The sequence below is a fragment of the Pan paniscus genome, chromosome 10 (genome assembly GCF_029289425.2).
Source record: "Pan paniscus chromosome 10, NHGRI_mPanPan1-v2.0_pri, whole genome shotgun sequence".
Lineage (NCBI taxonomy): Eukaryota > Metazoa > Chordata > Mammalia > Primates > Hominidae > Pan > Pan paniscus.
The window spans coordinates 75822747-75849240 of NC_073259.2; the positions used below are offsets into that span (position 1 = coordinate 75822747).

Sequence of the window (26494 nt, forward strand, 5' to 3'; positions counted from 1 at the left end):
TATTAACAGCAGATTTCTCAGCAGAAACCCTATAAGCTAGAAAGAATTAGGGTCTTATTTTAGTCTCCTCAAATAAAATGATTATCAGCCAAGAATTTTGTATCCAGTGAACCTAACCATTATATATGAGGGAAAGATACAATCTTTTTCAGACAAACAAATGCTGAGAAAATTCACCAGTGCCAGATCACCACTACCAGGTCACCGCTACAATAGCTACTAAAAGGAGCTCTAAATCTTGAAACAAATTCTGGAGACACATCAAAACAGAACCTCTTCAAAGCAAAAATCTCAGAGAACCTATAAAACAAAAATACAATTTAAAAAGAAAAAAACAAAAACCAAAAACAAAGGTACACAGGCAATAAATAGCACAATGAATGGAATGGTACCTCACATCTCAATACTAACATTGAATGTAAATGGCCTAAATTCTCCACTTAAAAGATACAGAGCTGCAGAATGTATAAGAATTCACAGACCAAGTATCTACTGCCTTCAAGAGACTCACTTAACATAAGAACTCACATAAACTTAAAGCTAAGAGGTGGAAAAAGGCATTTCATGCAAATAGGCACCAAAAGTGAGCAGCGATAGCTATTTTTTTCTTTTTTTTTTGAGACAGAGTCTCACTCTGTCACCCAGGCTGGATCTCCTGCCTCAGCCTCCTGAGTAGCTGGGACTACAGGCGCCCGCCACTGTGCCCAGCTAATTTTTTGCATTTTTAGTAGAGACAGGGTTTCACTGTGTTAGCCAGGATGGTCTCCATCTCCTGACCTCGTGATCCTCCCAAAGTGCTGGGATTACAGGCGTGAGCCACAGCGCCCGGCCAGAGATAGCTATTTTTTATATAAGACAAAACAAACCTTAAAGCAACAGCCATTAAGAAAGACAAATGGAGATATTATATAATGGTAAAGGGCATTGTCCAACAGCATAATGTCATAATCCTAAACATATATGCACCTAACACTGGAGCTCCCAAATCTATTAAACAATTACTAATAGACCTAAGAAATGAGATATACAGCAACACAATAATAGTGGGGGACTTCAGTACTCCACTGACAGCACCACTCAGGCCATCAAGACAGAAAGTCAACAAAGAAACAATGGATTCAAACTATAGCTTGGAACAAATGGACTTAACAGACATGAACAGAACATTTCATCCAACAACTGCAGAATAAACATTCTACTCAACAGTGCATAGAACTTTTTCCAAGATAGACCATATGATAGGTCACACAACAAGCCTCAATAAATTTAAGAAAATTGAAATTATATCAAGCACTTTCTGAGGATAAAGCTGGAAATCAACTCCAAAAGGAACCCACAAAACCATGCAAATGTATAGAAATTAAATAACCTGATCCTGAATAATCATTGAGTCAAAAACAAAATAAAGACGTAAATTAAAAAATTCTTCAAGCTGAATGACAATAGTGACACAACCTATCAAAACCTCTGGGATACATCAAAGGCGGTGCTAAGAGGGAAGTTCACAGCCCTAAACACCTACATCAAATAAACTGAAAGAACACAAACTGACATTCTAAGGTCACACCTCAATGAACTAGAGAAACAAGAACAAACCAAACCGAAACCAGCAGAAGAAAGGAAATAACCAAGATCAGAGCAGAACTAAATGAAATTGAAACAAAAACAAAAGATAAATGAAACAAAAACTGGTTCTTTGAAAACATAAATAAAATTGACCATTAGCAAGATTAACCATGAAAAGAAGAGAGAAAATCCAAATAACCTCAATAAGAAATGAAATTGGATATATTACAACTGACACCACAGAAATACAAAAGATCATTCAAGGCTGCTATGAACACATTTATGTATATAAACTAGAAAACCCAGAAGAGAATGATAAATTACTGAAAATGTACAACCCTCCTAGTTTAAATCAGGAATAATTAGATACCCTGAACAGACCAATAACAAGCAGTGAGTTTGAAATGGTAATTTTAAAATTACCAACAAAAAAAGTTCAGGACCAGATGGATTCACAACAGAATTCTACCAGATATTCAAAGAAGAATTGGTACCAATTCTTTGAACACTAGTCTGCAAGACAGAGAATAGGGAACCCTCCCTAATTCATTCTATGAAGCCAGCATCATCCTAATACCAAAACAAGGAAAGGACAAAAAAGAAAACTACAGACCAATATCCCTGATGAATATAGACACTAACATCCTTACCAAAATACTAACTAACCAAATCTAACAATATATCAAAGATAATCCACCATGATCAAGTGGGTTTCATACAAGAGATACAGGGATGGTTTACCATACACAAGTCAATAAATGTGATACACCACATAAACAGAATTTTTAAAAAATCACATGATTATCTCAATAGATGCAGAAAAAGCATTCAATGAAATCTAGCATCCTTTAATGATTAAAACTCTCAGCAAAATCAGCACACAAGGGACATACCTTAATGTAATAAAATCCATCTATGACAAATCCACAGCAAACATAATACTGATTGGGGTAAATTTGAAAATATTCCCTCTGAGAACTGGAACAACAGAAGGATGCCAACTCTCACCATCCCTCTTCAACATAGTACTGGAAGTCCTAGCCATAGCAATCAGACAAGACACAAGAGAAATAAATAAAGAGCTTCCAAATTGGTAAAGAGGATGTCAAACTGTCACTGTTTGCCAACAATACAACTGTTAATCTCAAAAACTTTAAAGCCTCCTCCAGAAAGCTCCTAGAACTGATGAAATAATTTAGCAAAGTTTCCAAATACAAGATTAATGCAGACAAATCAGCTCTTCTACACACCAACGGCGACCAAGCTGAAAATCAAATCAACAACTCAACCCCTTTTACAACAGATGCAAAAAAAAAATACTTAGATATATACCTAACCCAGGAGGTGAAAGACATCTACAAGAAAAACTACAAAACACTGCTGAAAGAAATCATAGATGACAAAAACAAATGGAAACACATCCCATGCTCATGGATGGGTAGAATCAATATTGAAAAATGACCATACTTTCAAAAGCAATCTACAAATCCAACGCAACCCCATCAAAATACCACCATCATTCTTCAAAGAATTAGAAAAAAACAATTTTAAAATTCATATGGAACCAAAAAAGAATCTGCATAGCAAAAGCAAGACTAAGCAAAAAGAACAAATATGGCATCGTCACACTACCTGATTTCAAACTACATTATAAGGCCATAGTCACCCAAACAGCATGGTACTGGTATAAAAATAGGCTCACAGATCAATGGAACAGAATAGAGAAACCAGAAATAAATCCAAATACTTACAGCCTACCAATCTTTGACAATGCAAACAAAAACACAAAGTGGGAAAAGGACACCCTTCTCAAAAAATGGTGCTAAGATAATTGGTTTGCCATATGTAGGAGAATAAAACTGGAGCCTCATCTTTCACCTTATAAAAAATAAACACAAGATAACATTGGAAAAACCCTTCTAGGCATTGGTTTAGGCAAGGATTTTATGACAAAGGACCCCAAAGCAAATGCAATAAAAACAAAGATAAATAGCTGGGACTTTATTAATCTAAAGAGCACTTACATGGCAAAAGGAACAGTCAGCAGAGTAAACAGACAACCCACAGAGTGGGAGAAAATCTTCACAATCTATATATCTGTCAAATGACTAATATCCAGAATCTACAATGAACTCAAACAAATCATCAAGAAAACAAAATCCCATCAAAAAGTGGGCTAAAGAAATGAATAGAAAATTCTCAAATGAAGATATACAAATGGCTGACAAACATGAAAAAATGCTCAACATCATTAATGATCAGGGAACTGCAAATCAAAACCACAATGTGATACCACCTTACTTCTGCAAGAATGGCCATAATCAAAAAATCAAAACACAGCTGGCATACATGCAGTGATCAGGGGACACTTGTACACTGCTGGTGGGAATGTAAACTAGTACAACCACTATGGAAAACAGTGTGGAGATTTCTCAAAGAACTGAAAGTAGAACTACCATTTGATCCATCAATCCCACTACTAGGTATCTCTCCAGAAAAAAGAGAATTTAATAGAAGCACAATTTACAATTGCAAAATCATGGAACCAACACAAACACCCATTGACCAACAAGTGTATAAAGAAACTGTGGTATATATACGTAAGATGGAATACTACTCAGCCACAAAAAGGAATAAATTAAGGGCATTCTCAGTGACCTGGATTAGTTTAAAGACTATTGTTCTATGTGAAGTAACTCAGAAATGGAAATGTATATTCTCATTGATATGTGGGAGCTAAGCTATGAGGATGCAAAGGCATAAGAACAATACAATGGACTTTGGCAACTTGGGGGGAAGAATGGGAGGGAAGCAAGGGATAAAAGCCTACAAATAGGGTGCAGTGTATGCTGCTCGGGTGATGGGTGCACCAAAATCTCATAAAATAAATCACTACCAAAGAACTAACTCATGTAACCAAACACCACCTGTATGCCAATAACCTATGAAACAATAAAAATAAAAATTGTAGAAACAGACAAGTGTGCATGCACATAGGGGCACACACACACACACACACACACACACACACACACAGAGTTATATAAATAAGCCAAAGATTAAAAAACAAAATAAACTCAATATTAGGCATATAGGAGAATATCTTCAAACTGATAAAATATGTTTCAAAAATAAGCATACTAAAATCTGGAACTAAGCAAATGTAATGACCATCACATGCATTCAACATATGCATGTTTTATGAAACATGAATTTTACAAAACATAACATTTTACAAAAACTTAATATTTATAAGGATTTAAATGTATTAATTATAACTATAATTTTCAAATTATATATCTACCCTCTTATGTTGTCAAACTCTTAAAGGACTACAAATTATCAGAAATTGGAGAGTTCAGCAAGGTTACTGGATATATGATATACATTTCATGATATTTCTTTTTTTTTTTTTTTTTTTGGAGATGGAGTCTCACTCTGTTACCCAGGCTGGAGTGCAATGGTGTAATCTCAGCTCACTGCAACCTCCACCTCCCAGGTTCAAGTGATTCTCCTGCCTCAGACTCCCAAGTAGCAGGGATTACAGCATTCACCACCACGCCTGGCTAATTTTGTATTTTTAGTGGAGACACAGTTTCACCATGTTGTTCAGGCTGGTCTCAAACTCCTGACCTCATGATCCACTTGCCTTGGCCTCCCAAAGTGCTGGGATTACAGGTGTGAGCCCCTGTGCCTGTTCTACATTTAATTATAGTTCTATATGCCACTAAAAAACACCAGACAACATGATTTAAAAAGAATACATTGGGGCACATTCCAAGACGGCCGAATAGGAACAGCTCTGGTCTGCAGCCCCCAGCGTGATGGATGCAGAAGATGGATGATTTCTGCATTTCCAACTGAGGTATCTGGTTCATCTCACTGGGACTGGTTGGACAGTGGGTGCAGCCCATGGAGGGCCAGCTGAAGCAGGGCGGGGCATCACCTCACCCAGGAAGCACAAGGGGTCAGGAGATTTCCCTTTCCTAGCCAAGGGAAGCCGTGACAGACTGTACCTGGAAAAACAGGACACTCCCACCCAAATACTACACTTTTCCCAAGGTCTTAGCAAACAGCAGACAAAGAGACTCTCTCCCATGCCTGGCTCAGTGGGTCCCATGACCATGTAGCCTTGCTCACTGCTAGCACAGCAGTCTGAGATCGAACTGCAAGGCAGAAGCCTGGCTGGGGGAGGGGCATCTGCCATTGCTGAGGCTTGAGTAGGTAAACAAAGTGACCAGGAAGTTCAAACTTGCTGGAGCCCACCACAGCTCAACAAGGTCTACTGCCTCTAGATGCTACCTCTGTGGGCAGGGCATAGCTGAACAAAAGGCATCAGACAACTTCTACAGACTTAAACGTCCCTGTCTGACAGCTCTGAAGAGAGCAATGGTTCTCCCAGCACAGCATTTGAGCTCTGAGAATGGACAGACTGCCTCCTCAAGTGGGTCCCTGAACCCTGTGTAGCCTAACTGGGAGACACCTCCCAGGAGGGGCCGACAGACACCTCATGTAGGTGGCTGACCCTCTGGGACGAAGTTTCCAGAGGAAGGATCAGGTTGCAATATTTGCTGTTCTGCAGCCTCCACTGGTGATACCCAGGCAAAAAGGGTCTGGACTCCAACAGACCTGTAGCTGAGGGACCTGACTGTTAGAAGGAAAACTAGCAAATGGGAGAATAGCATCAACCTCAACAAAAAGTTCATCTACACCCAAAACCCCATTTGTAGGTCAACAAATCAAAGACCAAAGGTAGATAAAACCACAAACATGGGGAGAAAACAGAGCAGAAAAGCTGGAAATTCTAAAAATCAGAGAGCCTCTTCTCCTCCAAAGGATTGCAGCTCCTTGCCAGCAATGGAACAAAGCTGGATGGAGAATGACTTTGACAAGTTGAAAGAAGTAGGCTTCAGAAGTTCATTCATAACAAACTTCTCCAAGCTAAAGGAGCACGTTCAAACGCATCACAAAGAAGCTAAAAACCTTGAAAAAAAGATTAGACAAATGGTTAACTAGAATAAACAGTGCAGCAAAGACCTTAAACGACCTGATGGAGCTGAAATCCATGGCACAAGAATTTTGTGATGCATGTACAAGCTTCAATAGCTGATTTAATCAAGTGGAAGAAAGGGTATCCGTGATTGAAGATCAAATTAAAAAAATAAAGTGAGAAGACAGGTTAGAGAAAAAAGAGTAAAAAGAAATGAACAAAGCCTCCAAGAAATATGGGACTATGTGAAAAGGCCAAATCTACATTTGATTAGTGTACCTGAAACTGATGAGGAGAATGGAACCAAGTTAGAAAACACTCTTCAGGATATTATCCAGGAGAACTTCCCCAACCTACCAATGCAGGCCAACATTCAAATTCAGGAAATACAGAGAACTGCCAAAAAGATACTCCTCGAGAAGAGCAACCCCAAGACACATAATTGTCAGATTCACCAAGGTTGAAATGAAGGAAAAAATGTTAAGGGCAGCCAGAGAGAAAGGTTGAGTTACCTACAAAAGGAAGCCCATCAGACTAACAGCAGATCTCTCTGCAGAAACCCTACAAGCTAGAAGAGAGTGGGGGCCAATATTCAACATTCTTAAAGCAAAGAATTTTCAACCCAGAATTTGATATCCAGCCAAACTAAGCTTCATAAGTGAAGGAGAAATAAAACCCTTTACAGACAAGCAAATGCTGAGAGATTTTTGTCACCACCAGGCCTGCCCTAAAAGAGCTCCTGAAGGAAGCACTAAACATGGAAAGAAACAATAACTACCAGCCACTGAAAAAACATGCAAAATTGTAAAGACCATCAATGCTATGAAGAAATTGCATCAATTAACAGGTAAAATAAACAGCTAACATTATAATGACAGGATCAAATTCACACATAATTATATTAACCCTAAATGTAAATGGGCTAAACGCCCAAATTAAAAGACAGAGACTGGCAAATTGGATAAAGAGTCAAGACCAATCAGTGTGCTGTATTCAGGAAACCCATCTCACGTGCAGAGACACACATAGGCTCAAAATAAAAGGATGGAGGAAGATCTACCAAGCAAATGGAAAACAAAAAAGGCAGGGGTTGCAATCCTAGTCTCTGATAAAACAGACTTTAAACCAACAAAGATCAAAAGAGACAAAGAAGGCCATTACATAATGGTAAAGGGATCAATTCAACAAGAAGAGCTAACTATCCTAAATATATATGCACCCAATACAGGAGCACCCAGATTCATAAAGCAAGTTCTTAGTGACCTACAAAGAGACTTAGACTCCCACAGAATAATAATGGGAGACTTTAACACCCCACTGTCAATATTAGACAGATCAGTGACACAGAAAATTAACAAGGACATCCAGGACTTGAACTCAGCTCTGCACCAAGCAGACCTAATAGACATCTACAGAACTCTCCACCCCAAATCAACAGAATATACATTCTTCTCAGCACCACATTGCACTTATTCTAAAATTGACCACATAATTGGAAGTAAAGCACTGCTCAGCAAATGTAAAACAACAGATACCACAACAAACTGTCTCTCACACCACAGTGCAATCAAATTAGAACTCAGGATTAAGAAACTCACTCAAAACCACACAACTACATGGAAACTGAACAACCGGCTCCTGAGTGACTACTGGGTAAATAACAAAATGAAGGCAGAAATAAAGATGTTCTTTGAAACCAATGAGAACAAAGACACAATGTATCAGAATTTCTGGGACACAGCTAGAGCAGTGTGTAGAGGGAAACTTATAGCACTAAATGCCCACAAAAGAAAGCAGGAAACATCTAAAATTGACACTCTAACATCACAATTAAAAGAATTAAAGAAACACGGGCAAACAAATTCAAAAGCTAGCAGAAGGCAAGAAATAACCAAGATCAGAGCAGAACTGAAAGAGATAGGGACAAAAAAACCCTTCAAAAAATCAATGAATCCAGGAGCTGTTGTTTTTTTTTTTTAACATCAACAAAATTGGTAGACCACTAGCAAGACTAATAAACAGGAAAAGGGAAAAGAATCAAATAGATGCAATAAAAAATGATAAAGGGGATATCACTACCAATCCCACAGAAATACAAACTACCATTAGAGCATATGATAAACACCTCTATGTGAATAAACCAGAAAATCTAGACAAAGTGGATAAATTCCTGGACACATACACCCTCCCAAGACTAATCCAGGAAGAAGTTGAATCTTTGAATAGACCAATAATGCTCTGAAATTGAGGCAATAATTAATAGCCTACCAACCAAAAAAAGTCCAGGAACAGACAGATTCACAGCCCAATTCTACCAGAGGTACAAAGAGGAGCTGGTACCATTCCTTCTCAAACTATTCCAATTAACAGAATAAGAGGGACTCCTCCCTAACTCATTTTATGAGGCCAACATCAGCCTCATACCAAATCCAGGCAGAGACACAACAAAAAGAGAATTTTTGACCAACATCCCTGATGAACGTCAATATGAAAATCCTCAATAAAATACTGGCAAACTGAATCCAGCAGCTTATCCACCATGATCAAGTCAGCTTCATCCCTGGGATGCAAGGCTGGTTCAACATATGCAAAACAGTAAATGTAATCCATCACATAAACAGAACCAAAGACAAAAACCACATGATTATCTCAATAGATGCAGAAAAGGCCTTTGACAAAATTCAACAGCCATTCATGCTAAAAACTCTCAATAAACTAGGTATTGATGAAACATATCTCAAAATAATAAGAGCTATTTATGACAAACCCACAGCCAATATCATACTGAATGGGCAAAAACCGGAAGCATTCCCTTTGAAAACCAGCAGAAGACAAGGATGTCCTCTTTCGTCACTCCTATTTAACATAGTGTTGGAAGTTCTGCCCAGGGCAATCAGGCAAGAGAAAGAAATAAAGGGTATTCAATTAGGAAATGAGGATGTCAAATTGTCCCTGTTTGCAGATGACATGATTGTATATCTAGAAAACCCCATTGTCTCAGCCCAAAATCTCTTTAAACCGATAAGTAACTTCAGCAAAATCTCAGGATAAAAAATCAATGTGCAAAAATCACAAGCATTCCTATACACCAATAAAAGACAAATAGAGAGCCAAATCATGAGTGAACTCCCATTTACAATTGCTACAAAGAGAATAACATACCTAGTAATCCAACTTACAAGGGATGTGAAGGACCTCTTCAAGGAGAACCACATACCACTGCTCAATGAAATAAAGGAGGACACAAACAAATGGAAGAATATTCCATGTTCATGGATAGGAAGAATCAATATTGTGAAAATGGCCATACTGCCCCAAATAATTTATAGATTCAATGCCATCCCCATCAAGCTACCAATGACTTTCTTCACAGAATTGGAAAAACCTACTTTAAATTTCACAGGGAACCAAAAAAGAGCCCGCATTGCCAAGACAATCCTAAGGAAAAAGAACAAAGCTGGAGGCATCATGCTACCTGACTTCACACTATACTACAAGGCTACAGTAACCAAAACAGCATGGTACTGGTAGCAAAACAGATATATAGACCAATGGAACAGAACAGAGGCCTCAGAAATAACATCACACATCTACAACCATCTGAACCTTGAGAAACCTGACAAAAACAAGCAATGGGGAAAGGATTCCTTATTTAATAAATGGTACTGGGAAAACTAGCTAGCCATATGTAGAAAGCAGAAACAGGATCCCTTCCTTACACCTTATACAAAAATTAATTCAAGATGGATTAAAGTCTTAAATGTTGAGTCCTAAAACCATAAAACTGTAAAAACCCTAGAGGAAAACCTAGGCAATACCATTCAGGACATAGTCTCCAACTAGGACTTATATATTTTTTATTATACTTTAAGTTCTAGGGTACATGTGCACAATGTGCGGGTTTGATAAATAGGTATACATGTGTCATGTTGGTTTGCTGCACCCATCAACTTGTCATTTACATTAGGTATTTCTCCTAATGCCATCCGCCCTACCATTTGCTTCATTAGTACTTCATGACTAAAACACCAAAAGCAATGGCAACAAAAGCCAAAATAAACAAATGGGATCTAATTAAACTAAAGAGCTTCTGCATGGTAAAAGAAATTACCATCAGAGTGAACAGGTAACCTATAAAATGGGAGAAAATTTTTGCAATCTACCCATCTGACAAAGGGCTAATATGCAGAATCTAGAAGAACTCAAACAACCCCATCAAAAAGTGGTCAAAGGATATGAACAGACACTTCTCAAAAGAAGACATCTATGCAGCCAACAGACACATGAAATAATGCTCATCATCACTGGTCATCAGAGAAACGCAAATCAAAACCAAAATGAGATGCCATCTCACGCCAGTAAGAATGGCGATCGTTAAAAAGTCAGGAAACAACAGGTGCTGGAGAGGATGTGAAGAAAAAGGAACACTTTTACACTGTTGGTGGGAGTGTAAATTAGTTCAACCATTGTGGAAGACAGTGTGGTGACTCCTCAAGGATCTAGAACTAGAATTACCATTTGACCCAGCCATCCCATTACTGGGTATATACCCAAGGGATTATAAATCATGCTGCTATAAAGCCACATGCATGCGTATGCTTATTGTGGCACTATTCAGAATAGCAAAGACTTGGAACCAACCCAAATATCCATCAATGATAGACTGGATTAGGAAAATGTGGCACGTATACACCATGGAATACTATGCAGCCATAAAAAAGGATGAGTTCATGTCCTTTGCAGGGACATGGATGAAGCTGGAAACCATCATCCTCAGCAAACTATCACAAGGATAGAAAACCAAACACCGCATGTTCTCCCTCATAGGTGGGAATTGAACAATGAGATCACTTGGACACAGGGCACGGAACATCACACACTGGAGCCTGTTGGGGAGTGGGGGGCTGGGGGGGATAGCATTAGGAGAAATACCTAATGTAAATGATGAGTTGATGGGTGCAGCAAACCAATATGACACATGTATACCTATGTATCAAAGCCTGCACGTTGATACTTTATACTTAAAGTATAATAAAAAATAAATAAAAATAAATAAATCAAAAAAATATATTGGCCAGGTTCAGTGGCTCATGCCTGTAATCTCAGCACTTTGGGAGGCCGAGGTGGGTGCATCACAAGGTCAGGAGATCGAGACCATCCTGGCCAACATGGTGAAACCCCATCTCTACTAAAAATACAAAAAATTAGCTGGGCGCGGTGACACGTGCCTGTAATCCCAGTTACTCGCGAGGCTGCGGCAGGAGAATCACTTGAACCAGGGAGTCGGAGGATGCAGTGAGCCGAGATCACACCACTGCACTCCAGCCTGGTGACAGAGCGAGACTCTGTCTCAAAAAGAAAAGAAAAAAAAAAGAATGCATTATTTACAATAGTCTTAAATAACATCAAGTATTTAGAAATAAATCTAACAAAAATATATAAATCTTTACATGGGTAATTCTAAAACATTTTTAGTGACTTTTTTTTTTTTTTTTTTTTTGAGATGGAGTCTCGCTCTGTCACCCAGGCTGGAGTGCAGTGGCACCATCTCGGCTCACTGCTCACTCTGCCTCCCAGGTTCACGCCATTCTCCTGCCTCAGCCTCCCGAGTAGCTGGGACTACAGGCGCCCGCCACCATGCCCGGCTAATTTTTTGTATTTTTAGTAGAGACAGGGTTTCACTGTGTTAGCCAGGATGGTCTCAATCTCCTGACCTTGTGATCCACCTGCCTCAGCCTCCCAAAGTGCTGGGATTATAGGTGTGAGCCACCTCTCCCAGCTGACATTTTATAAAATCTAAATAACTGGAGAGTTACATCATATTCATGGGCAGTAGACTTAATATTTGAAAAGTTTGAATTATTTCCAAATCAATCTATGAATTCAATGCGTTTAATCAAAATCTTAACAAGGTTTTCATCAAACTTAATAAGCTTATTTGAAAAGTCTATTAAAAATTTTAAAAACACCAAGAATACTGAAGTCATATCTGAAGAAAAGTAAAAAGAGATTACCTACTCTACCAAACATAATCCTTAATATGAAGCTTTAGGCAATATTAGGCAATATCTATCCTTGCCACAGGAATAAGTTAATGGCCAAACGAATAGGTAATAGAGCTCCAAACAGACTGATACATACAAACAGATTCATACCACTTTGATATAGAATAGAAGGCTCAACAGATAAATTGGAAAAATAGGGGCTAGTCAACAAACAGAGCTTAAAATAGTTATCCATATGGGGGAATGTTGGAATTAAATTTCTGCTTCATATTCCACATAAAAATTAACTTCATATAAATCAAAGATTTTAATTTCAAAAGCAACATGTGTAGATATAAATCTTTCTCACATTGGAAGAACAAGATATTCCTTAAAAAAACTTTTATTTCTTGTGTAAATGCTCAATTATAAAATTATAGACAGGCTCAAATATGTTAAAATTAAAGACTTTTTTGTCAAAAGTTCATTATGAAAAACCATTTAAAAGCCTACAAGATGTTCTTCTCACATATAATAATGAATTCATATTACAATATTTTCTTGGTATAAATAATTCATATAAATAAAAAAAGACAAGTAATCTAATATAAACATGGGCAAATATATGCACAAGTTTTCAGAGAAGAGAAAACATATATGGATAATAAACATGTGGAATGATGTTCAAACTCACTAGATATCAAAGAATACAAAGCAAGATAAAAGTGAAACGTCATTGCTTATTTAAATTGCAAGAATCAAGAAGTCAGAAAACACAAAGTGTTGGAGAGGACATACACTTAGATTTTCACTTCTATGTTGCTGGTGATCAAGTAAATTCATGTAGTCACTTTAAAAAGAAACAGCATGATCTCCTAAAATTGAACATTTATACACTCCATGTTCTAGCAATTTTGGTTGTAAGTATTATCAAGAAAAACTCTTCATACAAGGTAAAACAATGCATTAGTCCATTTAAAAGAAAGGAGGTTAAATGACTTATTTAACTGTGTTCTGTGTTCTGTGAGTTGTATGAGTGTGTGTTCTGTGAGTGTTCTGTGAGTTGTGCAGGCTTCTTCTTCTGGGGAGACGTCAGAAAACTTACAATCATGGTGGAAGGTGAAGGGTCAGGAGGCATGTATTCCTATGGCTGGCAGAAGAGAGAATGAGAGAGGAAGGAGGTACTACACACTTTTAAACAAACAGATCACAGGAGAACACTGTCAAAGAACAGCAAGGAAGAAGTCCGCCCACATGATTTAAACATCTCTCACCAGGCCCTTCCTCCAACATTGAGGATTACTTGAGATTCTGGCAGACACCAGAGAGCCAAACCATATCATTCCACCCTGGCCTCTTCCAAATCTCATGACATTGTCAAATTTCAAAACACAATCATGCCTTCCCAGCAGTCTCCCAAAGTTTTAACTCATTACAGCATTAACTCAAATGTCCAAATCCAAAGTTTTATCTGAGACAAGGCAAGTCCCTTCCACCTATGAGCCTGTAAAATTAAAAAAAAGTTATTTGCTTCCAAGATACATTGGGGGTACAGGTAAACACTCCCATTCTAAAAGGGAGAGATTGGCCAAAACAAAGGGGCTACAGGCGCCATGAGAAACCCAGCAGGGTTAAATCTTAAAGCTTAAATCTTATAGCTTAAGTCTAAAATCTTATACCTCCAAAACAATCTCCTTTTACCCCATGTTTCACATACAGGCCACACTGAACGAAGGGTTGGGCTCCCAAGGACGGTGGCAGCTCTGTACCTGTGGCTCTGCTGGGCTCAGCTTCCAGTGTTGCTCTTAAGGGCTGGCATTGAGTGCCTGTGGCTTTTCCAGGTGCATGACGCAAACTGTTGATGCATCTACCATTCTGGGGTCTGGAGAACAGTGGCCCTCTTCTCACAGCTCCACTAGGCAATGCCCCAGTGGAAACTCTCTATAGGGCCAGCAACCCCACATTTCCCCTGTACACTGCAATAGTACAGGTTCTCCTTTAAGGCTCTGCCCCTCCAGTAGACTTCTGCCTGGACATCCAGGCATTTTCGTACATCCTCTGAAATCTAGGCAGAGGTTTCCAAGCTTCAACCTTTGCCCTCTGCATACCTGCAGGCTTAACAACATGTGGAAGCCTCCAAGGCTGGGGACTTGCACCCTATGGATCAGCAGCCTTAGACATATCTGGGGCCATTTTAGCCATGGCTGAAGCTAGAGTGGTGAGGATGCCAGGTGCCATGTGCCAGGCTTCAAAGAGCAGTGGTGCCCTGAGCCTGGCCCACAACCATTTTTCTCTCCTATGCCTCCAGGCCTCTGATTGAAGGGGTTCCCATGAAGTTCTCTGAAATGCCTTGGAAGCATTTTCCCCACTGTCTTAGCTAGCAGCATTCTGCTTCTCTTTATTTATGCAAATTTCTTCAACCAGCTTGAATTCTTTCCCAGAAAATGGGTTTTTCTTTTATACTACATGGTCAGGCTGCAAATTTTTCAAACTTTAATGCTCTGCTTCCTTTTTAAATATCAATTCCAGTTTCAGATCATCTACTTGTGAACACATATGCTGTTAGAAGCAGCCAGGTCATATATTGAATGCTATACTGCTTAGAAATTTTTTCCACCAGATACCCTAAATCATCTCTCTCAAGTTCAAAATTCTACAAATCCTTAGAGCCAAGGCACAATGCTGCTAGTCCGTTTTGCTAAAACATAGTAAGTGTGACCTTTACTCCAGTTTTCAATAAGTTTCTCATCTCCATCTGAGACCTCCTCAGCCTGGACTTCATTGTTCATATCACTATCAGCCTTTTGGTCACAATCATTCAACAAGTTTCTAGGGAGCTCCAAACTTTCCCTCATCTTTCTATCTTTTTCTGAGCCTTTCAAACTGTTCTAGCTTCTACCCATTACCCAGTTCCAAAGTTGCTTGCACATTTTCTGGTATCTTTATAGCAATGCCCCACTTCTATGTACCAATTTTCTGTATTAGTCCATTCTCAAACAGCTATAAAGAACTACCTGAGACTGACTAATTTATTTTTAAAAAAACAGGTTTAATCTGCTCATGGTTTTGCAGGCTGTACAGGCATCTACTTCTGGGGAGGCCTCAGGAAACTTATACTCATGGTGGAAGGCAAAGAGGAAGCAGGCAAATCTTCACATGGTAGGCAGAAAGTGGGGGAGGTGCTGCATACTTTTAAACAAGCAGAACTCAGGATAACTGTATCACGAGAATAGAAAGGGGGATGCTTGCACCAATGATTCAGTCACCTCCCACCAGGATCCTCCTCCAGCATTGAGGATTACAATTCAACATGAGATTTGGGTAGGGATACAGGGCCAAACCATATAAATCAGAAAATATGAATGAAAATATTTACAACAAAAGTATTTAGAATAAAAAAATCTCTAAAAGCAATCCAAAAAAGAAACCCAACGTGAGTAGAGAAATAAATTAAGCTATATTAGTATAATAAAATTTTATATAGCCTTTAAAATGCATAAAGTACTATATGAAATACTATTGAGGAATCTTAACATTAAAATAACAAGTAAAATGTAACTTGATAAGCACCAAGATAGCCCTTTATGTAGCTAAAACAATTAAACAATCTAAGTTTTAAAGGAATGCATATAGATATTACCAACTTACATTAAAAAATGGTGAAACAATCATCAACACATATTTAAGTTAGTCTTCATCTCAGATGAGAAGCAGCAGAATCCAGGAAAGTAGAAAACAATGTAGGTAGATATAAATTTCTGTCTTGTTTTAGTTTCTGTGCTAAGTAGTAATTTCATGGGTGTTTGTTATGTTATTACAAATATATAAATTCATAAATGAATGAATATATAATAAACAAATACATTAACATGGCTCAGCCAGTACATCAGTGATTAAAATTGGTCATAAATCAATACTCTGGTGTCTAATGAGAAAAAATTAAATACAAAAGAACGTACAATAGGCTTTTTTAAAATTTCTTTTCCCTTTTAAAAATATTGAGTGTAGATTTGATTCACTCATTTTCATGATATGTATTAAATACATAGTAATTATACCAAAGTAATATTAACACAAGTATGAAAAGGGAAAAAGAGGAAGAAAAAGGAAAAGGAGAAGCAGCAGCAGTGGCAGACATTTCCACCAACTTGGAACAGGGTATTGGGCACAAAAATATTTATTCATCTACCCTTTCAGTCATTCAGCTAACATAAACTGACACTCATAATGTTTGACACAGAAGGCAATGAATCAAACACCTATGTTTTCATGGAGCTTATGTTATAGTACAGAGAGATAGATAATAAATTACATATATGTAATATATAATATACATATACATACATATAATATAAATTATATATATGTAATATGTAATATACATACATATATAATTTATTGTCTATCTGTACTAGAGAGAATATATGTATTCTTTATATATATATAAATATATTTACGTATATATTTATAAAAATATATATATTAGGGTTCTCTAAAGGGACAGAAGTAATACGATCAATGTATATAGGAAAGGGAGTTTATTAAGGAGAATTGACTCACACGGTTACCACATGATAGGCCTTTTGCAAGCTACGGAGCAGGGAAGCCAGTCTGAGTCCCAAAACCTCAAAAGAGGGAAAGCTGACATAGCAAATTTCAGTCTATGGCTGAAGGCCCAAGAGCCCTTGGCAAAACACTGGTGTAAGTCCAAAAGACCGAAAACTGAATAACTTGGAGTCTGATTTTCGAGGGCAGGAAGCATTCAGCATGAGAGAAAGATGAAGACCAGAAGACTCAGCAAGTCAGGTCCTTCCACTTTCTTCTGCCTGCTTTATTCTAGCACTGCTAGCAGCTGATTAGATGGTGCCCACCCAGATTGAGGGTGGGTCTGCCTCTCCCAGTCCACTGACTCAAATTTTAATCTTTATTGGCAACACCTTTGTAGACACACCCAGGAACAATAGTTTGAGTCTTTCAGTCCAATAAAGTTGACACCCAATATTAATCATATATATATATAGTTATATATGATATAACATATATATAATTATATATGGTGTTATATATAATATAATGTATATATAGTGTTGCATATAATATAACATTAGGCAGAATAATGACCCTTAAAGACATCCAGGTCCTAATCTCCACAACTTGTGAATACATTAGGTAACATGGCAAGGGGGTATTAATGTTGTAGATGGAATTAAAGTTGCTAAACAGATAACCTTAAAATAAAGAGATTGACTTTATCTGGCCTAGTGAATCCAATGTAATTACAAAGTTCCTTTAAATGTGGAAAAGGGAAGCAAAAGAGTTAGTGTCCATGTGATGTGGACATTACTAGCTTTGAACATGGAAAAGGGCCATGAGCCAAGGAATTTGGACAGCCTCTAGAAATTGGAGAAGGTAAAGAAACATATTGTCCCAAACATTTCCAGAAAGAAACATGGTCTTGCCAACACCCTAAGTTTAGTTCATTGACACCCATTTCAGACTTCTGAATTTCAGATCTCTGAGATAACACATTTGTTAAGATTCCTTAAGAAAATAGAGGTTTCCTCCCAGACTCCTTTTTGGGAGAACCCTCTGTTTTTCATTATGGAACTCTAAGAGTACAACCAGACAAATTTCTCACATCTTAAACTGCTTGCTTTTGTATTGTGTTACCCAATTTTTTTTTTTTACTAAAATAGTTATTACAACAGGTGCTACTCTTGGGTGTGTAAAATACAAAAGGGTGTGGTTTAGACATGTAGAGAAACATCTTTGTAACAAAGTGCACTGTGAAAGCATTACATGGCCTACTCTTAGGATACCTCTCTCTTTCTGGAGACCTAGGGTACAGTGTGGGCTCTGTGCAGAGCTCAGAGATCCAGTTAAAAATAGAAATTAAATTTAAAACTACCTATCTAAATACAATTGGTCTCCTAAGCAATTCTATGGTACATTTCTACAATTTTATGTTTGACTTGGCATCCATTTTTAATCTTCCTCTAGCACACCAGACTCTCTCTCTGTACCTTGAGATGTAAATTTTGCTATCTGATTTTCACTTAAGAGTTGTTCCTTTAGTATGCAAATTTAACACTATCTAGCTAACAATTGCCTAGGGTAATGAAATATTTTATAAGAAATTGAAAGTCTAAAATATCTAAATTGGAAATTTAAAATATCTAAAATATGAATCTGTAAGTTCTACTTTTATCTGCATGACTAATACATCTATGTATTTATTTGTTATGTATATAATGCTTACTACTGTTAACTACTGAAAATATATGAGTTCTAACCAATAGGATTTTAAAAAGCACTTAAATCAAATACTTTATCAGAAAACTAGAAAATAGAAAAGCCCAAATGCTTTTTCCAAGTTCACGTGACTTCAGCAAATCCTTAATCAATATTGTGTTTTTAAATTGTTGGTAAAATAAAATTAGAAATGTGTTAGAATTGTCAACACACATTATTGTTTAGATTTCTTGGCCACACAGTTTAATATTTATCTCTGCTAGATATTATAAGGTGGCCAAATTTGGCATGAGGGTTATAAAGCTTGCAGCCCAAAAGAAAATTATCTTTGTTTGTATATTTTTTTGTATACACAAGGCTTTGGATATCGTTGGTTTAATAAAATGGCTAACTTTTGAGTTATTGGCAAAACAAACAAGCAAAAACATTTATCTAACCTTAAGGTTCTTGCTTAGGTAAACACCAGAGATCACAGCCTATAAAAATGATTAACAGATAAATAACATTAAATGTTGACTATCACAGTTTTCTTGAGTAAACTAGGTAAACTATACTTTTAAAAAATTAGTGAATTAGGTAAATGTAATGGAATAAATGCTTATAAATAAACTTGTCATATGATTTTTAATTGAAAGTTATGATATTAAATAAATATTAATTAAATATCTAAGTCATTTCTAATTTCTTTTAAATTTTAGGAAAATATTCTTCTAGAAAATGTGTTATTTAAAGGAAAGTTATTTTTGACTAATGCAAAGATTATTTAAAGTTTATGAAACCAAGTGATAGGAACTAGTATAGAAATGTTTAAAAAGTTGTAGATATAAAGAGGTATTTTTGATAAGAAAAGTTAAAGAGAAAATAATTTTATAAGAGAAATAATCTCATATGATTATTTTTTTCTAAAATAAAATGAGAGAGATGTTTATGAAAAAACAGAGAGGGATGTTTAAAATAAAATAAAATAAAATGAGGGATGTTTAAGATAAAACAGAAAGTCCAAGCATGTCATAAATTATTTGTATAAGTTGTAATAAAATTTGTAAAAAGAGGATTTATGAGAAAAAAGCTACATGTTATTCAAAGGCAATTATTTATAATAGTGATTCTAGAGATTGGGCTTTGATATAAAAAAATTAATACACTAAAGAATTGGTTAGAACAACAAAATTTTCTTAAAGTATTGATTTACTCTTAATAAAATTGTGAGATATTTTAATTTTTTAAACCCAAAAGTTTGACTTTTATTGTGTCTGTTTTCAGTTTTCTCTTCCCTTTGAGAAGGACTGAGATAACTGTCTTCTTCAAGTTTTATCAGCTTCTGTAATTTTTTTCCCTCAGATTCTACTGCTATTGAGGCCCAATGCTAAAAAATGTGTAAATGAAATGTTTTCTTTTAATCTAACATTCTGTGCTCTTGGCTTTAAATTGTTCTATGAAACAAAAAAATTTCATTTATGACACAGGACACATTCTTTCTATGTCTAAGTAATTCAAGTACAGTTTACATTGGTTGACTTGCAGGTTTTTTAAATGGACTCCTCATAGGGAAAGGCAAGCATACTGCAGAAGGTCTTTCATTTATTTATTTACTTATTTATTTACTTTTTGTTTTTTGGTAACTGACCTAACAAACATGTTTTACATTTTATTTAAAAAATGCCTATGTCATTGTTATTAAGTTTTGACTTGCTTAGAAAAACAGATTTTTTTTTAATTAAGGTGGTTGCATCCATGTAACTTCCTGTATTTTTTTTAAGTCCTTATTCTGTTAAGTAGCAGGGCTTTTAATTCTGGGTCTAAAAGGGACACCAAGTCCTGCTAAATTTTAAACCCTAACAGCAGTTAAACCTTCATCTTCAGATGCAGGAAAAGATGACAATCAAAATTAACTGCATTCATTAGACATGGGGCCAGAAATTAAAGCTGTTAAACACCTCTGGGCTCAGGAACTGTCACAGAAGACATGGGTGTGTGAGATTGTAAGGGTCAATTTTGAGAGAGATAAACTTAGTTCAGAGTTTCTCTATAAATTAAACATTAATATTACAGGCACACTGATGAAAGACCAGCATCAGGGCCCATGTGTCTGATTTGTTATAACAAGTTTCTTGGGACATTAACTCATTTTTTAATATAAAAAAATTAGAACATTATAAAAAAGTGTATGAAAATTATTTCTTATGGTCAACATGATTAAAATTTAATAGATTTGTTTATAAGACTTGAGAAACACATTTAATTGGTCTCATGCTGTCTTTAGTAGGTCTTATTGTTTGGGAAATTAAGTCTTCTTAAACAATAAAGATTTTTGCCTTTATTTTTTAGATCTTTGAGTTATCAGTTTGGCTAAATGAATGGCTCATTTTACAATAACTTGCGATCCTATTTTGTGATATTAAGTATTTTAAACTTTTGATATTTGACAGACTTTCCAAAATCAAATTCTAAAATTAGTACTTTTGACTTCATCAATTTATTGATATTAGGTCTCCTGAAGTCCAGAAGAGATATATTTGGCTTGTTTGATATAATAAAGTTATACAGAAAACATTGTCAAATAAGAAATGGTGTTTAACCTTCTTTGAATTATATTATATTTCTATAAATGTGTTATTAGAATGTGTTCCAAAAATGTGTGATATTCCTGTGATTCTGATATGTCTTAGTGTTATCAGTAGTCATTATGATTATTATGTAAAATTGCTGTATGCCACAAAGGTAATCAAATTTATTTGTCAATTTTGTCTTTAACCATGGCTGTTCTAAGACTTTTGTCATCCACAACTGTTTTATTTTCATTCTTTTATAGGACAGTTTATAATCATCTATAGAACTCTGAGGACTATTCTTAAATATAGGTTTCTAACAAATTTAGATATTGTGCCATTGAAATAGAGAGAAAAATTTCCAGGACTTTCATGGAAAACTGATGTATTCATAAAGTTTGGTGATCCAATATTGAATGGAACATGGAGTTAATTGCATGAACAAAAATAATAGAAGACTGAAATAATCCTTTATGATTTTTGTTTAAAATATTTGCTGATTGTTTTTATTTTTCAGAGTCAGGAAAACTTTCCTTTTAAGCTACTTACAGCTTTAACAGTTTAGTAAAGTATACTCTTAAGAACAAAATTTAGAATGTAATTCCTTTCTCTAAACTTGGTTACTCCAAAATTTGGAAACTATTTTGTAAGTATCCTTAATTTATGAGGATATTTGCATATATTTACTGAGAACCTGTTTTCTTTTATTACCGGGAATAACTGAAGATGGTTATTTTATCAAGGCTTTCACTGAAATAACATTTTCAGATTGCCTTGAGAAAATGAGGCTGATCTGTGGAGCCAATGAAAGCCCCTTGTATAAACTAGCCCCATACCTTGTTCTTTACAGGGTCATGATCTGTGGTAATTAAAGAATGTAACTTTCTGACAGGCCCAGGAACCCCAAGTTTCCTTGGGACCTCAGAAAGAGAAGAATTCACACAGCTATTTGCAGGCACAGAGAAATCCTTGGCTAGGCTTCAAGATTTTACAAAAGTCTAATCTTAGATTCCTTGTGAAAAAGATTCCAGCAAAGCCAATTTTACAAAAAAAGAGAGACAGCCTATATGCCAAATGATTATTCTTGTTGCACTTTATGCAAATAATCAAACCAAGTGTAATAGTACTAAAAATTATTTTACAAATAAATTGGTCCTACTATAATTTTGTCTTTAATAAAACTGGAGAATTGAAGAGAGAAAAATTATTTTTTTATAAACTATAGTATGCCTGTTGTTCAATTCTATTCTTCCCTGAGGTTTATCCATTTTTATTATTTTCTACAATTTGGACTAAATTTTAAAATTATTTCTTGCTACAAGTCTCCAAAATAATGTTTTTAATTGTTTTCCCTCTTTATTTTTCTTTTTTCTCTCATGTTTCCAATTTGAAATTACTAAATATTAAGCTGTGATTTCTATTAAAGCCCTGTGGATGCAAACTAGACAACTTAAACTTCAGAAGACAATAACAAGACCCTATTTATAGACATAAATCACCTTCTAATTGCCTACTGACAATAGACTTCAGAGTAATATTGCCTATATCAGTTTACCAAGATTGTTCTCCATTTTGTTATTTCTTTGTTGTTTTTTTCTCTCTTCCTCCTCCTATTTTTTCTTCTAAAATGCTTTTTTTTATATTTGTTTACAGAAAAGGGAGCAGAAACATAAAGAAAAATAAAAACTTGGGACTCCAATTCACTACGCCCGCAGAAACAAAATTAAACTAAAAGCTGAGTCCTGCAAGAAGCAGTCTTCCTTTTGTTCCTAAGCATATAGCTACAGATAAAAGGTTAAATATTTCCACAGGTAGCTACTCTATGTTCACCTTACTTTGTGTAAAGTGCCAATTTACTGAGCCCAAGGCAAATAAATGATTGACTATTCCCTTACCTGCTTTTTCTGTGGCAACACGTGGATTCAGTAATGTGACCATACATTCCCACTTTTCCGTCCAGCTTGCTTTTCTCCTTTAAATATTGAAGCCCTCAAAATCATCTTTGGAGAAATGCCCAGGTCTGTGTCCCAGGTGCATCCTTAACCTGGGTAAGGTAAATTTCTAAATTGATTGAGACTCGGCCTCAGGTACTTTTTGGTTTACAATACAATCTCTGTGGTCTTTATTAAACTAGATAGGACTACAAATGTGACTAAATAAAAATATATATCTTGAGGAAATCAACTAATTTCTTGATTTCCTCAAGACTCTCCTATGGAGATTTAAAGGCTTTGACTTCAGTTCCAGGGTTTTCAATTCACAATGCAGGTTACTTCAGGCAAATTTCTCAAATTGGCTGAGTATTGGCTTCCCCATTTAGCACTGTGCTTAGGAGTACTTGCTCCTGTTTATAAAACTACCAGTACAATTTAATACCTCACAGTTTTGTGTCAAAAGCAAAATGCAGAATTATTACATTTACCAACTTGTAAATGGAAAAATTAAGTGGCTTTTCTACATTATCAACTAGATTTTTGTCCCAGGTCTTTTGACTATTATAGATCTCTCTTTCATCAGCCTAAATTACTTATCAGAATTATTTAAAATACTGGGTTTTTTTTAAAGGAATATTTAAATAGGTCAGTATCAGAATGTAATTTTGGCAAAACATTAATATTCTATGTTTACAGGTTAATTCTAAGTATTTTTAACATATTATTCCTTGCACATTTTTTCATTTAATCACATTCATAAGTCTCTCTTGATCTATCCAAAAACCAGACAAGCTATCAAAATATTTCTAAATTTTTCACATTGATAAACTACAAAGCATCAAGAATTTCACCAAATAAATTCTTTATCAGATTAAAAGACTGATTTAATTCAAGATATGGATCATTTCATTAATATTTTAATATATGCTTCCATTAAAAATTATAATTTGAAATATAATGTTCTTTCTAACAACTTGCCTATCTATAAAGTTCCCCATCTACTTATTTTATTTCAAAAACACAAAACTTTTCACCTTGAACCCATCACAGTGTCTTGTTTTCTTATTCTCTCAAGATTGTGCCTCTGCTGTCTTATTCAAATGTTGATTTTAGTCCATATTTGAACTACAGATATCAATGAATGTTTTTAATTGTTTTTGTTGCCTACTTTGAAACAATCACTTATTCAGCATGAAAAACTATAATTTATTTTATTTTTACAATATATAATTTAGAAATAAGAGAAGCCACAAGGTCATCATCAATCAATCAGCCATTCACTAATATTAATTCAGGGTCTACTATGGTCTGACTATTGGGCTAGGTCAATGCTGGACACAAAAAGAGAAAAGAGAGACACAAACTCTGAGCCTAAGAGCATTATAATTAAATAGAGAAATAAATTTATGGAGATAAGTTTGAACAAGTAAGTAACATAGAATCACACACTAGATTACATGAACAAACATTTAATAGTTTTAAAAAGTGCCAATTAGTCCCTTGCGCATAGTAGATACTCAAAATAGGTAGAAAAATAATGTAAAGAATTAATTTAGAATAACCTCAGAGAGTTTTATAAAGGAAATACCTCTGGAATCAGACTAAAAAAACAGATAGAATTTGGATTTGTTAAAGCACGCAAAGTGTGCTCCAAGTACCTCTCAGAGCAATTCTGGTGATGCTTGACCTTGACACCATGATGATCTTGTTTTATTTTGATGTTGTTCATTTCTTTTTCAAGAGAAAATGCATGCAGTTGAAATGTAAATTTAAAAAAAGCAAAGATTTTTTCTTTAACCATTGTCCCCTTATCCAGAAATATAATATGTATTTTAATTAAGTATATAATATTGTCTTTTTTTAACACAAGTAGCATACTATTAACACTATTCTCTATCTTTGTATTAATAAAAGTCCTCCTTATTTTTCTTATGGTAGCAGGATATTAATTTGTCCATAATATATGTTACTAGTTCTACATTGATAAGCATTTAGGTTGTATCTAATTATTTCATATTAGAAAATGTTTTTTAAATTAAGTTCTGAGATACATGTGCAGGACATGCAGTTTTGTTACACAGACAAACATGCCATGTGGGTTGTTACACCTATCAACCCATCACCTAGGTATTAGACCCCACATGGATTAGTTATTTGTCCTGATGCTCTCTCTTCCCCTGTTCCCTGACAGATCCCAGGGCGTGTTGTTCTCCTCTGTGTGCCCATGCTCATTGTTCGGTTCCCACTTACAGTGAGAACATGCGGGATTTGGTTTTCTGTTCCTGTTTCAGTTTGCTGAGGATTATAGCTTCCAGCTCCATTCATGTCCCTTCAAATGACATAATCTCATTCATTTTTATGGTGGCATAATATTCCATGGTATATATCCACCACATTTTCTTTATCCAATCTATCTTTGGTGGGCATTGGGGTTGATTACATCTTTGCTATTATGAACAGTGCTGCAATGAACATACATGAGCATGTGTCTTTGTAATAGAATGATTTATATTCCTTTGGGTATATACCCAGTAATGGGACTGCTGGATCAAATGGTATTTCTGGTTCTAGGTCTTTGAGGAATTGCCAGAGTCTTTCACAATGGTTGAACTAATTTACATTCTCCTCAACAGTGTTAAACCATTCCTAATTCTCCACAGCCTTGTCAGCATCTATTGTTTCTCAGCTTTTTAATAATTGCCATTCTGACTGGTGTGAGATGGTATCTCATTGTGGTTTTGATTTGCATATGTCTAATGATCAGTGACATTGGATTTTTTTCATGTTTGTTGGCTGCATAAAGTCTTCTTTTGAGAAGTGTCTGTTCATGTCCTTTGCCCAATTTTTTTTTTTTGTCTCATTCTGTTGCCCAGGCTGGAGTGGAGTGCGGTGGCGAGATCTCGGCTCACTGCAAGCTCCACCTCCCAGGTTCACACCATTCTCCTGCCTCAGCCTCCTGAGTAGCTGGGACTACAGGTGCCCACCACCACACCTGGCTAATTTTTTTTTTTTTTTTTTTTTTTTTTTTTTAGTAGAGACAGGGTTTCACCATGTTAGCCAGGGTGGTCTCGATCTCCTGACCTCGTGATCCACCCACCTCAGCCTGCCAAAGTGCTGGGATTACAGGTGTGAGCCACTGCACCCAGCCTCCTTTGCCCAATTTTTAATGGGGTTGTTTTTTTCTTTTAAATTTGTTTAAGTTCCTTGTTGATTCCGGAT

At 35.8% G+C, this 26494-nt stretch overlaps 1 pseudogene; it reads right to left on the bottom strand.

The window, feature by feature from the left end:
* LOC100976656 (putative solute carrier organic anion transporter family member 1B7) overlaps positions 1 to 24393 on the bottom strand; it is a 127259-nt pseudogene extending 102866 nt beyond the window's left edge.
* Positions 24394 to 26494: the final 2101 nt, after the last annotated feature.